Genomic DNA, 23,021 nt, shown 5'->3' on the forward strand with positions numbered 1-23,021 from the left:
ACATCCTATTTAAACCAAACACAACAATCAGATCTTAAAATTTTAAAGATATCCACAACAATCAACTAAGACATTTCAAATTTGCTGAAAGAGTAATATAACTATAACTAACAAAAAAGCATTCAAGAAAAGTAGATTAAGCCATGAAATTTGCATTGATTAACATAGAGCTAAAGTACCTATTCATAATTTCATATCACCTTTCAGAAACTTAGATCACATTTAAACTAATCAATCACTAACACTCATAGATAAAATAAATTAAAACAAGAAATCATCCATAAATAAGCTAACGTTAAAAGGAAGAATGAACAGAGAGTTAAAGAGTTGGACCTTAAACTGAGCAAATATTCCTCAATATTGATAAGAACATCCCACTTTGTTTACAAAAGCTGAAATGGACAGCAGCTACACTCGAATAGACTATGGGTGTAGTGTGTTATTCTATTAGGATGAGTCGGAAACCTCTCTACCTCTTAAGGTAGGGTAAGGTCTACATACACCTCTACCCTCCCTGTACTCCACTTGTGGGATTACACGGGGCATGTTGTTGTTGACTTTGTTCCCACAATAAACTTCCTACCGATGCTTATCTTCATCACATTGAATTCATTCCAGATCCCTTCTGCCCCATATGTAACGATGTTGAAGAATCTATCAAAATAATCATTCACTACATAACATCAAAATATTTGGCTCAACCGTAACCAAAATATTTTCAAAAATAATAAAAACGCTATTTCCACCCAATTTATTTTTTATGAGATCACTTGAATGTAAATATATACAGACTACGTAGAAGTGTCTCTTTAGTTCAGAAAGAGGTCATAATCAAATGGTCTCCCCCCATCCTGGTTATCACACGTTGAATGAAGAGATTAATCTAGGATTTCTAAATAATGGTTGCACCACTAAAAAAAGGTGAAAATGTACCGGCCCAGCTAACCCAGCCCATAACCGCCCCCCCCCCCCCCCCCCCCGCGGCCCCAAACCCGGTAAGAGGGTGGTAGGCTGGGCTAGTGAAAAAAATTAGGGAGCTGGGCCGGACATGCCATGTAGCCCGGTAGCTCGGCCCACCAACAGGCTTGGGTTCTGGCCCACCGGGGACCCGGCCCGGCCCACTTCGAATTAATTTTTTTTAAAAAAAAATCATAAATAGAAATTTTTACATATATATGACAAATTTCGTAACTTCCACCATTTCTTCCTTTTTCTCCTATTTGCTGTAAAAAATAAGTTGGTAACACCAAAAATTATGGCGACAGAGATCTTTTCGTGAACATGATTCGAGCAAATTAATATAATAACACTCTTGAGCATCATGGATATTATTATAAAAATAATCAATTAGCATAATTAAAAGGAAGATAGTTATGTCGAAATGTTGTGTCATCAGTCATCCCTACTGATAGCTGAGTTTACAAAATCGTTAAAATGAAATAAAAGGATCAACTCAAAGAGAAATTGGAAGATAGATTGTGATTAAGTACGAAAATGTAGAACAACGTAAGAGAAAAGTAGGAAGAGAGATGTTCTTTTGATATATTTATGGATAAAATAACTGTAGCTATAATTGTGGGATTCTTAAAATTTAGGAAGCAAATATATGAAATATTTATTAATTATTCAAACCATAGTTACAACGTTACTTTAGTTAATTAAAACTTAACCATTAATTTTAACTCATGCCATGTGTCATTAATTTAAGGAACTTGATGGTCAAAATAAAGTTGACAACAACTAGATTTAAAAGTATCAAACTTAATATATTTTCGTATTAGAATTTTTTTTTAAAATAATTAAAATACGGCCCGGCCCAATTAGCCCACTATGTACCCCTACCCAGGTAGGGGGTTGGGTCGGACACCCCTTTCCCCCTCCAACCCGGCCCATTAACTATGCCCCGACCCGGCCCATTAACTATGTCCCGGCCCCACCCCTTGTGACCAGCATTTATATGGCCCGGCCTGGCCCGGCCCAATTGACAGGCTTAGGTAGGGATAGATCATTAGACCTCTAGTTAAATAACTCAATATTCAATCAAGTACATCATTTAACTTTCTTGTAGTATAGGTGCCAGAATATAATATTATACCAATCGTAGCAAATATATACATAAAATACCTAATTTTACGAAAAGACTATGAATTCACGTGTCCCATAATTAACCTATAAATTCGCCCTGGCTGAATGTTGGTGGAGCCTTCTCTTCCTCTTCTAATTGTGGTGGAATTGGAGGAGTCATAGGAGACTCAAATGGTAACTGGATCACTGGCTATTGTAAAAAAATACAAGTTCAAAAATCACACAATGGTTGAACTCCTTGCCCTACAAGGACTAAACCAAGCAGTATACTCCAAGCTTATGCCAATTGAAGTGGAGACTGAACACCCTGAGGTAATTAAATTATTGAATAAGCCACAACCTATTTATCAATCTCTTGTTCTTTCATGCGGACAATTGTTGAAGAAATTGGAGAATTCAGTGGTGCGGCACATCAGTGATTACATTTATGCAAGTGCCTTTTATAACAATCCTTAATATATACTATAAGATTTTTTTTTTTTTTTTTTTGGTAAATAACTGATTATATTACCAAAGTGAACGTTGGAGTACAATTAAAAAAAAAAATTGAACACTGGACAGTAATCCCAGTACTTCAACTTAATAAACTTTCTATGCTACTACACCTATCATACTGAGCAAAGCACACCAACAAAGCATACACTATAGGCACTGCCACACACTATAAAATTGTAGTTCTCCAGCCATCTTGCCACATGAGTCTTCATAGCTCCTCTATTGTGCACTTCGTGAATCACTTGCTTGACCATGTGAGTCACAGATTGGTCGGAATCTTGAAAAATCCTCATGTTCCTTTCTGTCCAGATACCATACACGGCAGCTGCTAAGGTGAGTCTGTAAACCTCAGCGTTGGCACTTTTTCCTTTTGCATTGGTGGTAGCCCTATACTATAAGATCTTTATTAACCAAAAACCGATAGTAAGACTAATATCTTTTTGTGTTATTTGCTAAGAGTTATTATGAGAGTGGCAACAAAGTAAAAGGGTCACAAGGGTTACATTTAAAGGGTAAATAGTACTTGTCTGGGTGTGGAATAACTTTTTATCCATTTAAAGGGGTATCTTTTTCATTTAGAGCGTCTTTAAAGTAAAATGTTCGAGAGATCTACCTTATTAAATACTTAAATCGAGTGTGGAATAAATTTTTATTCATTTAAAGATGTATCTTTTTCATTTAGTGCATCTTTTAAGTAAAATGTTTGAGAGATATACCTTATTAAGTACTTAAATCGGGTGTGGAATAACTTTTTATTCATTTAAAAATGTATCTTTTTTCATTTAGTGCATCTTTTACGTAAAATGTTTGAGAGATCGTCCTTATTAAGTTTCTATTTTCAAGTCGATTGTAATTACTTCCGGCTTGTTCTTGAATAAGATCAGGAATGATAATTTATTTTTATAAATAATTGATTCTATACCTGTTATTAATCCATTTTCAAAGTGGCAATTGAATCAACTTATTAAATCTAATCGAGAGAAAATTATGTGATAAGTAGGGCTTCTTCCTATATCAAAGAATTTTGATATATTCATACATTGTCACGACCCAATTTGGCTAAGCCGTGCCGGCACTTACCTTTCCCACCTCGGTAAGCGAACCCTTAACCAACGAAAGTAAAGGCATAAATAAATAAATCAATTTAAGCGAAAGAAAATAATCACGTAAGTCTTATGATATTATAATAGAAATAGTGCGGAAATAAGGACATATACCCAGCGTCTGGTCTAATCCATACAAGAGCATCTAAAAGAAATATACAAGTCTGGAATATAATAATACATCAATCTGTCTATGTCTCAGAAATGAAAAGTAAGACATAATAAGAGGAGTCTTCAAGGCAGCGAACGTCTCGTGCTCACCCTGGAAACTCGAAGGTGTGCTGATGGTGACTATCAGCCACAGGAGATGGAAGCAGACCCAACCTGCAACTCTGCATTCATAAAAGAATGCAGCGACTGCAGTTCAATACAAAACAACAGTACTGGTAGGTATCATCGACCGACTAAGAATAACTCACATAATTCAGACAATAAAGCAGAATAGACAGATAAATCAACAGGTATAAGTCAACAAAATCAGAACAAGTATCCGTCATCACCTAGGTTGGAGCATCTAAACCCAAGTATGCCAAGTCTCTATATATATCCAATCCGAAATCAATCAACACAAGTACAACACTGGATCATCACAATATAAGCCAAGATGCAATGCAATGCAATGCAATGATGTAAGAGTGCCAATCTAATGCAATGCAGTGTACACATGTACTCCAGACGGAATTATCGACGTCCCGGTAGCACAACCCATGGGGGACCCGCGAAGTCCACGTACTCACTCATCCACGATTCTGGGACAATCATCGGACATCTGACTCTCACATCACACAATCCACGATTCCGGGACAACCATCGGACATTGGACTATTCACATCACTCGCACACAACCCATGATTCTCGGACAACCATCGGGTATCAGACTACTCACATCACTCTTATGCAAACTGAGCTCAGCTCATCATAGTGTTTCACCAAGTATCAATGATGTATCAATAATATATCATGAGAGATGTGAATGCGTGCGATGTATGAGTCAACGTGAAATCAGATCAATATCACAAGTACCAAACATGGGTGCGCCAACAATATCATGAAAGAATACACAAGTCATATAAAGACACTATCCCCGAAATCAAATGCCAATAAGTGGGGCATCACAATATCATGAACAAGATATCTCAATAGTCTCCAATATCCACTATCACTATGCGACATCAAGCCCACAACAATAGGACAACTCAATCACAACCCAACGGGGTAGCTAGTCCCAATCACACAACAGGGCCCAACCTAATACAATATCCAAGCCAACTTTATACCCGAAGGTTTACATGCTTTCTCCGACGATATAATCTAAATATATGCTTTGCTACACGAAGTCTCACCAAGGGTAAGCCATAACCTACCTGGATGGCCGAACCGCAAAACACCAACAATCACTCCTTCGCTTTCCCCATCCGCTGAGCCTCAAGATGAAAGAAGTCTAGGCATATTCGAAATCTAGATTAGAAATCATAAAGATCGATATCTGTATTTCTATCATTCAATTCGGGTCAAAATCAACCCTAGAATTTGGGAAAACGGGGCCCACAAGATCAAAACGGGAAATTCAGGAGTAAAATCTCAAATTAAGCACTAGGTGATCAAAACCCAACAAGTAATAGCTAAATTAACTAAAGGATTCACCTAATTTTGAATTTCAAGCAAAACCCCCAATTTTGGGTATAAACCCTAATCCTTAGATTCAAGAATTCAACACTAATAATGGGAGCTATAGGATTAACAACCTTAGATATATCATAATCTAGCATAAACCCTATCAATTTCACCATTAATAAGCCTAGATAGAAAAACCATCAAAACCCACTTTTAATCTTCCATTACCAATGAACTAATAAGAAAAGAGGAATTCTAAGATGATTAGCAACAATGAAATAGCAAGAGGGTTAGGAGAACTTACTACCAATAATCCCCAAGAGCTCAAATTTCGGAATAGTAGTAAATGATAGACTAAGGGATTTTAACACTTCATTTAATGAACTAACTGCCCGTCACGCGCTTCCGCGACGCTAAGGCTGCTCCAGCGGTAGGGTGACCGCTTCAGCGGTACCGCTACCGCGGTGCTGGTGCCGCCAAAGTGGGCACCAGACACCAGAAACTTACCAATTCTCACCCTTCAATCTTGAATTTCCGACTCATTCCCGATGCCATCTACTCACAAACCACATATACAGACACACATAAAAACACACTACGAACGCGCTCGTGGCCTCAAAATTCCTAACAGAGGTCTCGTTGATCGAGTCAACCCCCGATACCTCAATTCCAATTTCCCAACCCAAGTCCCAAAATGCATCTGAGTGCATTGGGAACCGAACCAGATATACACACAAGTCCTAAATGGCCTTCCAGACCTCTCGAAATCTACTGATTTTCGAAAAAGGTCCATTTACTCAAAAGTCAACTCTTTTTCGCTTAAAACCCATATTTCACAAAAAGTAACCCAAATCAAGTCTAGACACCTCGAAAAGTATGTCAACGGTCCTCTCGGGTCAAAAGTGATCTAACCATGATCGGAAAAGGGCAGAAATACCGAAAAGACTATACATTAGATACCAATTGAACCATCGCTCGTCCTCGAGCGAAGAAGAGAAAGGAGCGGGAAAATACCCGAATCAGCGAAAAATTGGGGATATCGGCTACGCATGTTGGACTCGGTCTCCCAAGTAGCCTCCTCAACAGGACGATGCTTCCATTGCACCTTCACAGAAGCAATCTCATTCAACCTAAACTTTCGAACCTACCTATCCAAGATCGCAATAGGCTCCTCCTCATAGGTCAAATTCTCATCAAGTAATATCGAAACCCAACGAACAATGTAAGTACCGTCGGCGTGGTACTTCTTCAGCATAGATACATGAAAAACTGGATGAACTCCCGCCAAGCCTGGCGGAAAGGCTAACTCATAAGCAACATCGCCCACATGGTCAACAATATCAAATGGGCCGATATGCCTAGGGCTCAACTTGCCCCTCTTCCTAACCACAAAACACCCTTCATGGGTGAAACCTTCAATAGAACCTGGTCACCAACAACAAACTCTAAATCTCGGACCTTCCGATCCGCATACATCTTCTGTAGGCTCTGAGCTGCCAAAAGCTTGGCCTGAATAACTCTTACTCTATCAAGGGACTCTCTTAACAGATCCGTACCCCAAGGTCGAGCCTCAAACCCATCAAACCAGCTAATTGAAGATCTACACCTCCTACCATATAAGGCCTCAAAAGGCACCATGCTAATACTCGAATGATAACTGTTGTTGTATGCAAATTCTGCCAATGGTAAGTGCTGATCCCAATGACCACCAAAATCAATAACACACGCTCTCAACATGTCCTCGAGTACCTAAATGGTCAACTCGCACTAGCCATCGATCTGGGGATGAAAAGCTGTACTGAGATCCATTTGGGTACCCAGCTCCTCATGAAAAGCCCTCCAGAATCGGGAAGTGAAGATAGTACACCGATCAGATACAACATAAATAGTGACCCCATGCAATCTCATAATATCCCGAATGTACAGCTTGGCTAACTTCTCCGCGGTATAAGAAATCTGAACCAGAACAAAGTGAGCGGACTTAGTCAACCGATCAACTATCACCAAATAGAATCAAACTTACCTAGGGTCTTCAGAAGACCGACCACAAAATCCATGGCAATCCTCTCCACTCGCGAATGGGCATCCTCTGAAGTACACCGTCGGGTCGCTGGTGCTCATACTTTACCTGCTGACAATTCCCACACTTAGCCATGAAATCAACTATATCTCTCTTCATCCAACGCCACTACTAGTCCTGTCTCAAATCACGGTACATCTTAGTTGCCCCCGGATGAATGGAATAGCGAGAGCTATGAGCCTCAAACAAGATCAACTGAATTAAATCACCAACACGAGGAACGCACATGCATCCCTTAATCCTTAAAATGCCCTCAGAATCAATCACGACCTCCTTGGCCTCACCCTTCAAAACTCTATCTCGAATCTTGCTCAACTGAGCAATCCTCAAACTGATGAGTCCGGATCTGGTCCAATAAAGATGACCTCGCATCTACGCAAGCCAAAATCCTGCCTGGAGCTGAAATATCAAGGCAAACAAAATTGTTGGCCAGAGTCTGAACCCCCATGGCCAACGGACGCTCGGAAAAAATCAAACGAGCTAAACTCCCCATACTCACTGCGTTGCGACTCAAGGCATCAGCCACAGCATTGGCTTTCCCGGGATGGTAAAGAATAGAGATGTCATAATCCTTCAGGAGCTCCATCCATTGGCTCTACCTGGAATTAAGATCTCTCTGGGTAACACATACTGAAGGCTACGGTGATCGGTGAAAACCTCACAATAGACACCGTACAAATAATGTCTCCAAATCTTGAAAGCAAAGACCATGACAAACAACTCCAAATCATGGGTAGGGTAATTCTTCTCATGAATCTTCAACTGACGAGAACCATAAACTATCACTCTAGCCTCCTGCATCAACACATCACCCAAACCCAAATGGGAGACATCACAATAGATCGCGAAATCCTTACCCTCCACGGTTAATGCTAAGATCGAGGCTAAAGGCAACAGAAGCTTGAGCTTTTGAAAGCTCTCCTCACAATCATCTGACCACTGGAAGAGAACATCCTTCTAAGTCAACTTGGTCAAAGATGAAGCAATAGCAGCAAAACCCTTCACAAAGCGACGGTAATAGCTAACCAAACCCACAAAACTACGAACCTCAGTAACAGTAGTGTACCTCACCCAACCCCTCACAGCCTCAATCTTCTTTGGGTCAACCATAATCCCATCCTTAGACACAACGTGGCCCAAGAATGCCACAGACTCCAACCAGAACTCACACCTAGAAAACTTAGTAAACAGGCTATGCTTCTTCAACAACCCAAGAACAGTACGAAGATAGCTCTCATGCTCCTCTCTACTCTTGGAATACACACTACTAAAAAAACAGGCAAAAATTGACGGCAAGTATGTCGGTTTTTCAGTGAAAACCGTCAAAAAATCGACGCAACATGGTCCATTGGTTTACGTTACGTCGCTTTTCGAAACCGACGGACTGCATCGGATAAAACCGACAGAAAACAGACGGACTCCGTCGGTTTTGTAAAAAAAAAAAAACCGACGGACTCATAAAATAATAAAATGTAGCAACTTGGAATCGAACCCGGGTATGTTCCTTGGCATTAAAGGGTTCTACCACTAGACCACTGATATTCCTTGTTCATATACTTACATTGATTTAATTTATACTGTTTGTTTCGCTCTAAAAATCGACAGACTCTGTCTGTTTTTTTATAAAAAAATAAAAAAATAAAAATAAAAAATCGACGGACTCCGTCGGTTTATTTTAGAAAATAATATTAAAAAAAATTATATTTGTTTTGCGCATTTTTGGGCAAAAAGTAACCGACGCAGTCCGTCGGTTTTCTTTAAAAAAAATTTATTGAAAAAATGGTTAGGTCCAAATTCTACAATGGAGCTCAGAATTAGATTGGTTCTTGAGTCAATTTTCTCAGTCTTTATTAGCTCGCAACTCTTGATTTTTGTTCTATTTCTATAAGAAGATTCATTTTATTATGGTATGAATGCGTATTGATGCTTTATTACACTGCCTTTTATGAGATTACTCATAGACCTTACATGTTGGAATTTTATATCATTGGTATTCTTTTTCTCTCTTTCTCTCATCCTTCCATTTATCCACATCCTTTTTGTCTATTTTGCTTTACAACTTAGAATCATATTTTTTTTTTGGTTATGCAAAAGATTTCAGTTGTACAAAGATATGACCTATATATCATATCTTGACTGGTTCTTCAGATCCAGATAATGCGAAGTGATGGGTTGGTTATTAGTTCTATAGTTTTTAGTTCATACTATGTGGGCTGGTCTTTGTTAATCCTAACCCTAAAAAAACCAACGAGTCACACACTAAGCATAGCAATTATATCAAATGGTCATTCAAATTTTTATTCAACCTTATAGAATTAAGAATTAGAAATGTCCCCCTTGATTGATTAGAGAAAGAATGAATTGGTCTTTTTTTTGTTCAATCATTGGATAGAAGGGAAAGACAAGTAGTAAAATTATACCTTGTCTAGAAATATCCAAATTTTGATGCCCAATACTCCATAGATATTTCAAACTGTATAAGAGCAATAATCAATTTTAGCTCGAATCGTTTGTAGGGGAACCCTACCTTCTCTGATCCATTCGACACGTGCAATTTCTTTTCCGTCGATACGCCCCGCAATTTGTATTTGAATTCCTTTTGTATCTGCTTGTTCTATTAATTCAATAGCCTTTTTCATTGCTTTTCAAAATGAAACTCTATTCTTTAATTGTCCAGCTATAAATTCTGCAAGAATATTAGGGTTTCCGTAAGGTTTTGCAATTCTTGTGACAACAATGTTCAGTTTTTGGTTTACACAATTAAATTCTTTTTGTAAGGTCATTTGCAATTCTTCGATTCCGCACGGTCAACTTTCTATTAATAATTTTGGGAATCCCATAAAGATTATGACCTAGATCAGATCGATTCTTTTTTGAATCTCTATACGTGCAATTCCCTCGACGCCAGAGGACGTTCTCATATTCTTCTGTACATAATTCTTGATACAATCTCTTATTTTTTGATCTTCTTGTAAACCTTCAAAATAATTTTTTGGTTGTGAAAACCAAAGGGAATGATGACTTTGGGTTGTACCCAGTTTGAAACCAAGTGAATTTATTTTTTGTCCCATAATCCCCCACTATTATACATATCACGATACATCATAGCTGCAGATTTTTTTTCCATCTCATTTTTTTTAACGAATCTATCTCGACATATTCATCATCTAAAGATATATCTTTCATTACAATAGTTATATGATAGGTCGATCTTTTTATCGGAAAACTACGTCCTCGAGCTCGAGGTTTCAATTTCTTCACAGTAGTACCCCCATTGACTTCGGCTTTACTAGTGACTAAATTGGCTTCGCTGGAACCCATATTATAACTAGCATTTGCTTCTGCAGAATAACCAATTTCAAAATGGGATAACATGCTCGATAGGGCATGAGTTCTAGTATCATAAGTGTTTCCTCATAGGAACGTCCGCGAATTTGATGAATTACTCTTCATGCTTTGTCAGCAGACATAGATATATGTTCACCTGAAGCATATACTTCCGTTTTTTTCTTCTGTAGCATAAGGTTTTCCTCCTACTACTGAATCATAAGCATCTAGTTTTTTTTATTAATATTAACGACGAGATCTATTATCGCTTTTTGCATGTCCTCTAAAATTTAATGTAGGTGCAAATTCTCCCAATTTGTGGCCTACCATACTATCCGTTATATAAATAGGCAAATGCTCTTTTCCATTATGGATAGCAATAGTATGACCGATCATTGTGGGTATAATGGTAGATGCACGGGACCAAGTTACTATTATTTCTTTTTTTGCTTTTGTGTTAAGCTTATCAATTTTTTTTAATAAATGATTGGCTACAAAGGTATTGTTTTTAGTGAACGTGTCACAAGCTTACTCCTATTTTTTATTTTTTTTGTAAAGTTTTTGTAAAAACGAAGAATTAAATTCGATTTTCTCTCCTATTTACTACGGCGATGAAGAATCAAATTATCACTATATTTATTCCTTTTTCTACTTCTTCTTCCAAGTGAAGGATAACCCCAAGGGGTTGTGGGTTTTTTTCTATCAATTGGGGCTCTCCCTTCACCACCCCCATGGGGATGGTCTACAGGGTTCACTACTAAAAAAAGGGGAAACACTGACGACGAAAACCGACGGACCGCGTCAGTTTTTTTAATGAAACCGACGGGAAACCGACCCTTTACGGTCCGTCGGTTTACATAGCCTCGCTTTTTGGAAATCGATGGACAACGTCGGTTACGTGGTTCGTCGGGTTTTATCCAATAATTTAAAAAAAAAATCGATGGACTGAGTCGGTTTTTTTAATTTGTGATTTTTGATCTTATATAAAAACAATATATATTTTATGAAAAAACCGACGCACTGCGTCAGTTTTTTATTTATTTTTTTATTTAAAATAAAAAACTGACACAGTTCGTCGGTTTTTTCATAAAATTTAAGAATTTATTTCCAGAAAACCGACGGACTGAGTTGGTTTTCCGTCGGTTTTCTGGAAAATTTCCAAAATTAATTTCCAGAAAACCAACGGACTGAGTCGGTTTTTCGTCGGTTTTCTGGAAAATTTCCTGCATGCAATTCATGTATTTTCTGCAGCCACACCTGCACAGAAACCAGTACCAGAAGCTGCTCAAAATTAGCATTAAAATGCTCCAAATCAATTCTAAAAGAGCTACAACACATAAAATCACCCTAAGTAATAATAAAACACGTCAAACACTATCTAAACACATCAAATACGATCTAAATAGACCTTCAAAGTTTAGAAATATTTAAATGTCCAACCAAAAGTACCATTAACTAGTTTTAATATAAGTTCATTATTAAATCCAAACTACTACAACTGATCATCCGGTGTCCGGGCTACGTAATCACCGTCATCATCATCTTCTGGGTCGGAGGGGGCGGGAGAAGCGGGCACACCAAATTGTCCACATGCAATGTGGCTTTTAACTTGTGCCATGAGCGATTCAAAGCTCGCTTTCATGGTGTTACTTTCCTCAACTCTTTTTGCCTCAGTCTCAGCTAATTTCCTATTAAGTTCAGCAATTCTGTGCCATAGCTGCGACCTGAACACCATCAACTCCCTCGGCTTGTCGAGAAGACCCTTCACCTCGCAATCCTGACCGAAGGCGACTTAAGTTGTTCCTTGGGCCTAGACCGCACGCTCTACCCTTTTGTACTCCCCCAACTGCTCTACACCAAAAATCTATCTCTAATTCCGGTGGAGGACGGCTCGGATGCTCAGGCTGAGTTTGGCTGTACTGGTTCACATTATCCATAAATTGTGTCTATATATTAAAAAATGAAACTTAGTATATAACGAATATATCATAATTAAACTTATATATAATTACTTAAATAATAAAATTATCACTTACATAGGAATTACGAGCCCTGTCCTCAACCCATACGGTCGGATCCGACTCCTGCTTCTTCTTTTTTGTGTGGGTCTTTAGGAATAGCTGATCCTGAGTTGGCATCTGTCCCGTAGCTTTTTTCTGCAAAATAAAAAAAAGTTAAACATAAAATTAATAACTCAATAATGATATATTGATTGTAGGTAACTTTAAAAGTATAAAATTACTTACCATTGTCCTAGCCACGTGCCCCTGACTTCTTGCACCCGCAGTATGCAAAGAGCCACCTTTCTGGGATGCACGGGCAGCCTTTGCCCGCTCAGACTTGGCGATAAACTCAGGAGTTTGCCAATATGCCTTAAGTTTCTCCCACTGTTCAGCGTTTTGCCATTGGGGCATCTTCATATACCTTCTAGCCCTCGAAAACCAATCAGACAACCTTGCACTCCCCTTCCTCTCAAAGTTTGCAGCAACCCTATCATTGTCCATTGGATCCCATGTACAATACATCTGCAAATCAAATAGCTAATGTTAGATGATTTATATAAAAGTAAATTCAAGTTATGAAATGTATAGTAAGATGCATACATTAAACTCTCTAAACATAGCCTATCGAGTATCATATGGGATTTCACCCCATGAAGTATAAAAATGATCGCCATAAAGCCTCTGAATAACATCCAGCAAGACTTTTGTAGTGTCGTGATCTGGATAAAACCTGCAGTTAAAGAATTTAATGCATATTAGATTAAGATGAAAAAAACTTTAGGAAAACTTAATAAAAGACAATATTACCCAGCTCCCTCAGGCACGATGAAAATTCGACCCATCGCATCTCTATCTCCCGGATGTAAACCATGATATATCGGTGCTTGTATAGGAGCCGGTGCAGGTGCGGGAGCGGGAGCAGGAGCAGGTGCAGGTGAAGGAGGACGAAGATGGGTCTGAGACTAGTTGGATGGCAGTGACTCAGGCTCAGAGCTGCTATCTCTAAGGCGCAAATTAGATACACTTGGAGGTGTACCATTTGGAGAAGGAGAAGGAGACAAAGTGGCCGATGTGCTAGGAGATCTTCCACGTGGTGGGCAATACATAGGTAAAGGTATAGAAGTAGGATAGGTAAATGATGCCGGCTGAGGTGGTGTCGGCTGAAAGACCCACTGACCAGACTGGGCCTGTATAGAAGAGCCAGGCATAAACAAAGGAGGCGGAGTAGACTGCATATGTGGAGCGGACGGAATGGACTGACTACTAGTAGCTGTAGGATCTATAGGTCTCTTATCTTTTCTCTTACTAGTACCTCCAGCTCTACTTCTACCTCTACCTCTACCTCTACCTTCATCACTACCACCTGATGACATCTGCATACATAAAATTAATAACTCAATAATGATATATTGATCATAGGTAAAAATCTAACAAGTATAAAATTGTGTTATTATCAAGTAAACGATTACTATTATTCATATTGTACATCCACATACGATCTATCTACAAAAATATACCCATAAATTATTGAGGTTATAGAAATATATTATAACTTAAGAATTCTAACTTAAAATATAACTTAAGACAACACAATCCCATCCACTTCTAACTTTGAATTCTCAATAACAATTCTAACTTTAATAATTTACAAATTCTAACTCTAATATAATTTTGAAAAGCACAATCTCAACCAATTCTAACTTTGAATTCTCAATAACAATTTTAACTTTAATTCTAAAAATTGAAAAGTAAATCTAGTCAAATAAAGTCTACAATTTAGTTTTGAGGTTATAGAAATATTATAAGTTAATAATTCTAACATAACTTAATAATTCTAACTTTGAAAAGCACAATTCCAACCAATTCTAAAAATTGAAAAGTAAATCTAGAGAAATAAAATCTACATTTTAGTATTGAGGTTATAGAAATACTATAACTTAACAATTCTAACTTTGAAAAGCCCAATCTCAACTAATTCTAATTTGGAATGATCAATAACAATTGTAATAACTTATGGAATTCTAACAAAAAGCACAATCCAAAAAAAAAAAAAAAAAACTAGTCAAATAATTAAAGTATACATTTTTGCACATATTCAACATCAATAATATTACAAAGAATGATAACTAAGCTAACACAAATACATTGACAAAGAACATGAAATATAGCACAATCTCAAGCCAAAAAAAAAAAGGACAAGTAAACTAGTCAAATAAAGTTTACATTTTTTTTCACAAATTCAACATTAATAACATTGCATATGATGTTTAACAAAGCAAAATAGATTAGCATTAGGCCGAAAATCTACAAATAAAACTAAAATTGAAAGAATTTTAAAAGTCCTAATTTAAGAGAAACTAACCTCAATTAATTAACGTCAAAACGGGTCTGGGGTTGGTGGGGACGGGCTGTGCAGGCGGCGGCACTGGGCGGTGGGGCTGGGCGGAGGGGAGGGGAACGACGGGTAGCTAGGGTTTGAGGGGAATGGGAGTTTAATTGGGAAGAGGAGAAGAAATGGGTATGAAAACCCGTCTGGAAAGTTTTTAAAGAAAAAACAACAGACAAAACCGACCCTGTCCGTCTGTTTTTCCCGCACGTTTGACCAGATTTGACCCAAAAATTTGAAAAAAATATTGGAAACCGACCCTGTCCGTCGGTTTCCTAAAAAAAAATGTTTATTATTTTTTTTTAAAAAAAATGAATTGCATATTATTTAAAATATTTTTAAAAATAAAACCGACATCGTCCGTCGGTTTTATATTAATTATTATTATTCCTTTTAATAAAACCGACGTGCAACTTTGATTTTTTTTGGCGGATATATTTTTCAAAATTCTGCCAAAAAAACCGACGTCGTCCGTCGGGTTTCTAATTAAAATAATTAAAAAAAATTAGAAATGTAAAAAACCGATGCAGGGAGTCGGTTGTCTCGATTTTTGGCAGTTTTTTAGTAGTGGTTCATAACCACTCCTCTTACTACAGGACGCTTGCCTAGCCAACGCTTAGATCCGGCTCTACCCAAACTTTTCTGGTTCACCCCAACATTCCCCACTTGTCCGACTGTTGCTGAACAGTTTTTTGATATCAAACGGACCTCTCTAGAAGGTAATTTTAATGTGGCCGATTTCCCCTCTTTTGCAATCAGTTTCGCTACAGCACCCGCTTCTCTAGCTAATTGTCCACCCTTTCCAAGTGTGATTTCTATGTTATGTATGGTCGTGCCTAAGGGCATATCGGTTGAAGTAGATTCTTCTTTTGATCAATCAAAACCCCTTCCCAAACTGTACAAGTTTCTTCCAAAGCATACGGCTTTCTAGATGTAGATGATGATATCTATACAGATGGCTCTTATATATATCGTAGAATGAAGTACCACATGGGTGGATATATATATATATATATATGAATCCAAATCTGCCGAATCACTCATGTTATGATCTTCTACATCCTGGGTCTTCCCATTCCGTCATCTGGCTTATGTTCTTCATGTAGCATTCAGACCGAATGACTCTATGAAATTTACGTCGATACTTCCACATATTATGGGTAACGTAGGAGACATCTCTATTTTTCCCCGGAGGAATCTTTATCCCACTGCTTAACTTTCAATTCGCTTCTGACCATTAAATGAAATGTGAATAACCCATCCTCCTCTCTTTGAAAGAATGGGAGCTTCCGGTTCTGTCGGTGCTTGAAATAACTTTGTTTTTTCCATATTACTATATCTCTAGAGTCAATAATTTTATATGAGGAACTACTGAACTCAATCACTTGCTGCCGTTACTCTTCAGTTTTTTGTTGAGGTCTATCCCGTAGAGGTACTCAAATTGGATCAGTGATCGATTTCTAGGTTTTGTCGTAAACCTAATTGGTTATTTCCAATTACGTAAATCAATAGTTCAAACTGCACTCAAAGGTAGGGCATTTCCTATTTTTATAGGAACTTCTGTACCAGAAACAATGGTATCTCCAATTATAGCCCCTCTGGGATGTAAAATATGTCTCTTCTCACCATCCCCATAGTGTATGAGACAAATGTATGCATTTTGATTAGGGTTGTATTCTATGGTTACGGTTCTACCATATATGTCTTTTTCATTCCGTCGAAAATTAATTTTACGGTATAGACGCTTATGACCTCCCCCTCTATGCCTTGCGGTTATGATTCCTCTGGCATTACGACCTTTACCACAATGACGCTGTCCATAGATCAAATTATTTCATGGATTGGATTTCACTTGACTGTCTACGGTTCCATTGCGTGTGCTCGAGGTAGAAGTTTTGTATAAATGTATCGCCATTCTATTAAGTATTTTTATTTAAGTTCTTTTCTTTCTAAGAGGTGGAATAGAATAAACCGATTGAAGCGTAATGATCATATGTCTATAATGCATTGTATGTCCCATAATAGGTCCCATTCTTCTACTCTTTCCCGGAAGTCGATGACTATTCATAACTATTACCTTGACACCAAAGAAGAGTTCGACCCAATGCTTTATTTCTGCCCTAGTTGATCCTGATTCGACATTAGAAGTATATTGATTTTTCTCCAATAACTGAATACTTTTGTCTGTAAATACTGCATATTTGATTCCATCCATAAATCGATTTTCTTCCCTATGAGTTATAGTCTCAATAAGAATACTAGTTCTTACTGTTCATATATTATGATATGAATATACCACATCAATTTGTTATGTATGGATGATGAGATTCCATTGATACAGAGCCAATTCCAATAGACTTATTGGAGGGTCCCATTGGCATGCATCCAGTAGGAATTGAACCTACGAATTCGCCAATTATGAGTTGGGCGCTTTAACTATTCAACCATGGATGCTTAGCGGGAATCCTCGTACCTGGCGAACAACTAAATTCCAATTGAAATGAAATGTTTAGGAGAAATCAATGCAATTTAGGAGGAATTAATGAAATTTAGGAGGAATCAATGAGAGGACATCAATTCAAATCCTGGATTTTCGAATTGAGAGAGATTAAGAATTTTCACCATTTCTTAGATTCATGGACCCAATTCAATTCAGTGGGATTTTTCATTCACCTTTTTTTCCACCAAGAACGTTTTCTAAAACTCTTTGACCCCCGAATTTGGAGTATTCTACTTTCACGCAATTCACAGAGTTCAAGAAGCAATCGATATTTCACGATCAAGGGTGTAATACTCTTTGTAGTAGCGGTCTTCATCTATCATATTAACAATCGAAATATGGTCGAAAGAAAAAATCTCTATTTGATAGGGCTTCTTCTATACCTATGAATTCCATTGGACCCAGAAATGATACATTAGAAGAATCCGTTGGGTCTTCCAATATCAATAGGTTGATTGTTTCTCTCATGTATCTTCCTAAAGGAAAAAAGATCTCTGAGAGTTGTTTCCTGAATCCGAAAGAGAGTACTTGGGTTCTCCCAATAACTAAAAAGTGTAGCATGCCTGAATCTAACTGGGGTTCGTGTTGGTGGAGGAACTGGATCGGAAAAAAGAGGGATTCTAGTTGTAAGATATCTAATGAAACCGTCGCTGGAATTGAGATCTTATTCAAAGAGAAAGATCTCAAATATCTGGAGTTTCTTTTTGTATATTATATGGATTATCCGATCCGCAAGGACCATGATTGGGAATTGTTTGATTGTCTTTCTCAGAGGAAGAGTCGAAATAGAATCAACTTGAATTCGGGACTGCTATTTGAAATCTTAGTGAAACACTGGATTTCTTATCTCATGTCTGATTTTCGTGAAAAAATACCAATTGAAGTGGAGGGTTTCTTCAAACAACAAGGGGCTGGGTCAACTATTCAATCAAATGATATTGAGCATGTTTCCCATCTCTTCTCGAGAAACAAGTGGGCTATTTCATTGCAAAACTGTGCTCAATTTCATATGTGGCAATTCCGCCAAGATCTCTTCGTTAGTTGGGGGAAAAATCCGCCCGAATCGGATTTTTTGAGGAACGTATCGAGAGAGAATTGCATTTGGTTAGACAATGTGTGGTTGGTAAACAAGGATCGGTTTTTTAGCAAGGTACAGAATGTATCGTCAAATATTCAATATGATTCCACAAGATCTAGTTTCGTTTAAGTAACAGATTCTAGCCAACTGAAAGGATCTTTGATCAATCCAGAGATCATTTGGATTCGGAATATCACACATTGATTAATCAAAGAGAGATTCAACAACAAAAAGAAAGATCTATTCTTTGGGATCCTTCCTTTCTTCAAACGGAATCAAAAGAGATAGAATCAGGCCGATTCCCAAAATGCCTTTCTGGATATTCCTCAATGTCCCGGCTATTCATGGAATGTGAGAAGCAGATGATTAATCATCTATTTCCGGAAGAAATAGAAGAATTTCTTGGGAATCCTACAAGATCCGTTCGTTCTTTTTTCTTTGATAGATGGTCAGAACTTCATCTGGGTTCGAATCCTACTAACAGGTCCACTAGAGATCAGAAATTATTGAAGAAACAGCAAGATCTTTCTTTTGTCCCTTCCAGGAGATCGGAAAAGAAAGAAATGGTTAATATATTCAAGATAATTACGTATTTACAAAATACCGTCTCAATTCATCCTATTTCATCAGATCCGGGATGTGATATGGTTCTGAAGGATGAACCGGATATGGACAGTTCCAATAAGATTTCATTCTTGAACAAAAATTGGTTTTTGTGATTTATTTCATCTATTCCATGACCGGAACAGGGGAGGATACACGTTACACTACGATTTTGAATAAGAAGAGAGATTTCAAGAAATGGAAGATCTATTCACTCTATCAATAACCGAGCCGGATCTGGTGTATCATAAGGGATTTGCCTTTTCTATTGATTCCTGCAGATTGGATCAAAAACAATTCTTGAATGAGGCCAGGGATGAATCGAAAAATAAATCTTTATTGGTTCTACCTCCTATTTTTTATGAAGAGAATGAATCTTTTTCTCGAAGGATCAGAAAAAAATGGGTCCGGATCTCCTGCGGGAATGATTTGGAAGATCCAAAATAAAAAATAGTGGTATTTGCTAGCAACAACATAATGGAGGCAGTCACTCAATATAGATTGATCCGAAATCTGATTCAAATCCAATATAGTACCTATGGGTACATAAGAAATGTATTGAATCGGTTCTTTTTAATGAATAGATCCGATCGCAACTTCGAATATGGAATTCAAAGGGATCAAATAGGAAAGGATACTCTGAATCATAGAACTATAATGAAATATACGATCAACCAACATTTATCAAATTTGAAAAAGAGTCAGAAGAAATGGTTCGAGCCTCTTATTTTGATTTCTCGAACCGAGAGATTCATGAATCAGGATCCTGATGCATATAGATACAAATGGTCCAATAGAAGTAAGAATTTCCAGGAACATTTGGAACAGTCCGTTTCGGAGCAGAAGAGCTATTTTCAAGTAGTGTTCGATCGATTACGTATCATTCAATATTCGATTGATTGGTCTGAGGTTATCGACAAAAAAGATTTGTCTAAGTCACTTCGTCTCTTTTTGTCTAAGACACTTCGTTTCTTTTTGTCCAAGTCACTTCTAATTTTGTCCAAGTCACTTCTTTTTTGTTCTAATTCACTTTCTTTTTTTGTGTGAGTTTTAGAAATATTCCCATTCATAGGTCCGAGATCTACATCTATGAATTGAAAGGTTCGAATGACCAACTCTGCAATCAGTTGTTACAATCAATAGGCCTTCAAATTGTTCATTTGAAAAAATTGAAACCCTTCTTATTGGACGATCATGATACTTCCCAAAAATCGAAATTCTTGATCAATAGAGGAACAATATCACCATTTTTGTTCAATAAGATACCAAAGTGGATGATTGACTCATTCCATACTAAAAATAATCGCAGGAAATCCTTTGATAACCCGGATTCCTATTTCTCAATTATATTCCACGATCAAGACAATTGGTTGAATCCTATGAAACCATTTCATAGAAGTTCATTGATATCTTCTTTTTATAAAGAAAATCGACTTCGATTCTTGAATAATCCACATCATTTCTACTTCTATTGGAACACAAGATTCCCCTTTTCTATGAAAAAGGCCCGTATTAAAAATTCTGATTTGACGTATGGACAATTCCTCAATATCTTGTTCATTCGCAACAAAATATTTTCTTTGTGCATCGGTAACAAAAAACATGCTTTTCGGGGGAGAGATACTATTTCACCAATCGAGTCACAGGTTTCTAACATATTCATACCTAACAATTTTCCACAAAGTGGTGACGAAACGTATAACTTGTACAAATCTTTGCATTTTCCAAGTCGATCCGATCCATTCATTCGTAGAGCTATTTACTCGATCGCAGACATTTTTGGAACACCTCTAATAAAGGGGAAAATAATAAATTTTGAAAGGACTTATTGTCAACCTCTTTCAGATATGAATCTATCTGATTCAGAAGGGAAAAACTTGCATCAGTATCTCAATTTCAATTCAAACATGGATTTGATTCACACTCCATGTTCTGAAAAAGATTTATCATCCGAAAAGAGGAAAAAACGGAGTCTTTGTCTAAAGAAATGCGATGAGAAAGGGCAGATGTATAGAACCTTTCAACGAGATAGTGCCTTTTCAACTCTCTCAAAATGGAATCTATTCCAAACATATATGCCATGGTTCCTTACTTCGACAGGGTACAAATATCTAAATTTGATATTTTTAGATACTTTTTCAGACCTATTGCCAATACTAAGTAGCAGTAAAAAATTTGTATCCATTTTTCCTGATATTATGCATGGATCAAGTATATCATGGCGAATTCTTCAGAAAAAATTATGTCTTCCACAATGGAATCTCATAAGTGAGATCTCGAGTAAGTGTTTACATAATCTTCTTCTGTCCGAATAAATGATTCATCGAAATAATGAGTCACCATTGATATCGACCCATCTGAGATCGCCAAATGCTCGGGAGTTCCTCTATTCAATCCTTTTCGTTCTTCTTGTTGCTGGATATCTCGTTCGTACACATCTTTTCTTTGTTTCCCAGGCCTCTAGTGAGTTACAGACAGAGTTCGAAAAGGTCAGATCTTTGATGATTCCATCATCTATGATTGAGTTGTGAAAACTTCTGGATAGGTATCCTACATTTGAACCGAATTCTTTCTGGTTAAAGAATCTCTTTCTAGTTGCTCTAGAACAATTAAGAGATTCTCTTGAAGAAATACGAGGTTCTGCTTCTGGCGGCAACATGCTTGGTCCTGCTTATGGGGTCAAATCAATACATTGTAAGAAGAAAGATTGGAATATCAATCTCATCGAGATCATTGATCTCATACCAAATCCCATCAATTGAATCACTTTTTTGAGAAATACGAGACATCTAAGTCATACAAGTAAAGTGATCTATTTATTGATAAGAAAAAGAAAAAACGTGAACGGGGATTGGATTAATGATAAAATAGAATCCTGGGTCGGGAATAGTGATTCGATTGCTAATGAAGAAAGAGAATTCTTGGTTCAGTTCTCCACCTTAACGACAAAAAATAGGATTTTCCGTCAGTTTTTGCTAGTTTTTTAGTAGTGACACCAAGATATCATCAATAAATACAATCACGAAGGAGTCAAGGAATGGCCTAAAGATGCCATTCATCAAAGTCATAAATCAGCCGAGGCATTGGTAAGCCCAAAAGACATCACTAGAAACTCACAGTGGCCATACCTCATCCGAAAGGCTATCTTCGAAATATCCTCCGCCCTGATCCTCAACTGGTGGTAGCCTGAACGCAAGTCAATCTTCGAAAACATTGAAGCACCCTGAATCTAGTCACATAGACCATTCATACGAGGCATAGGGCGCTTGTTCCGAATAGTAACCTTGTTCAGCTGGTGATAATCAATGCACATCCTCATGGTCCCATATTTCTTCTTCACAAATAACACAGGAGCACTCTAAGGGGAGACACCTGGTCTAATGAACACCTTGCTCAATTAATCTTGTAACTGCTCCTTAAGCTCTCTCAACTCGGCAGGTGCCATCCGGTATGGCATAATAGAAATAGGACGAGTGCCCGGATCCTAGTCAATTCAGAAATCAATATCGTGATCGGGAGACATACCCGGCCAATCCGATGGGAATACCTCCGCGAACTCACTCACAATATGAATGGACTTAAGGGGTGGAGATCCAACAGTCGTGTCACGCACATGAGCTAGATAGGCTAAACACCCTTTATTTACTAACTTCTTCGCCTGAAGGAAGGAAATAATCTTCTTCGGAGCGGAACTAGGAGTACCCCTCTACTCAAGCCTAGGAATGCCCGACATGGCTAAGGTAACTA

General features: G+C 37.6%; 1 pseudogene; it reads left to right on the plus strand.

Annotated features, from left to right (window-relative positions):
* The first annotated feature begins 17,655 nt into the window (after window positions 1-17,655).
* LOC132643776 (protein Ycf2-like) lies at window positions 17,656-22,261 on the plus strand (annotated as a pseudogene).
* The last annotated feature ends 760 nt before the right edge of the window (window positions 22,262-23,021 follow it).

The sequence above is a fragment of the Lycium barbarum genome, chromosome 6 (assembly GCF_019175385.1).
Source record: "Lycium barbarum isolate Lr01 chromosome 6, ASM1917538v2, whole genome shotgun sequence".
In the NCBI taxonomy this organism is placed as follows: domain Eukaryota; kingdom Viridiplantae; phylum Streptophyta; class Magnoliopsida; order Solanales; family Solanaceae; genus Lycium; species Lycium barbarum.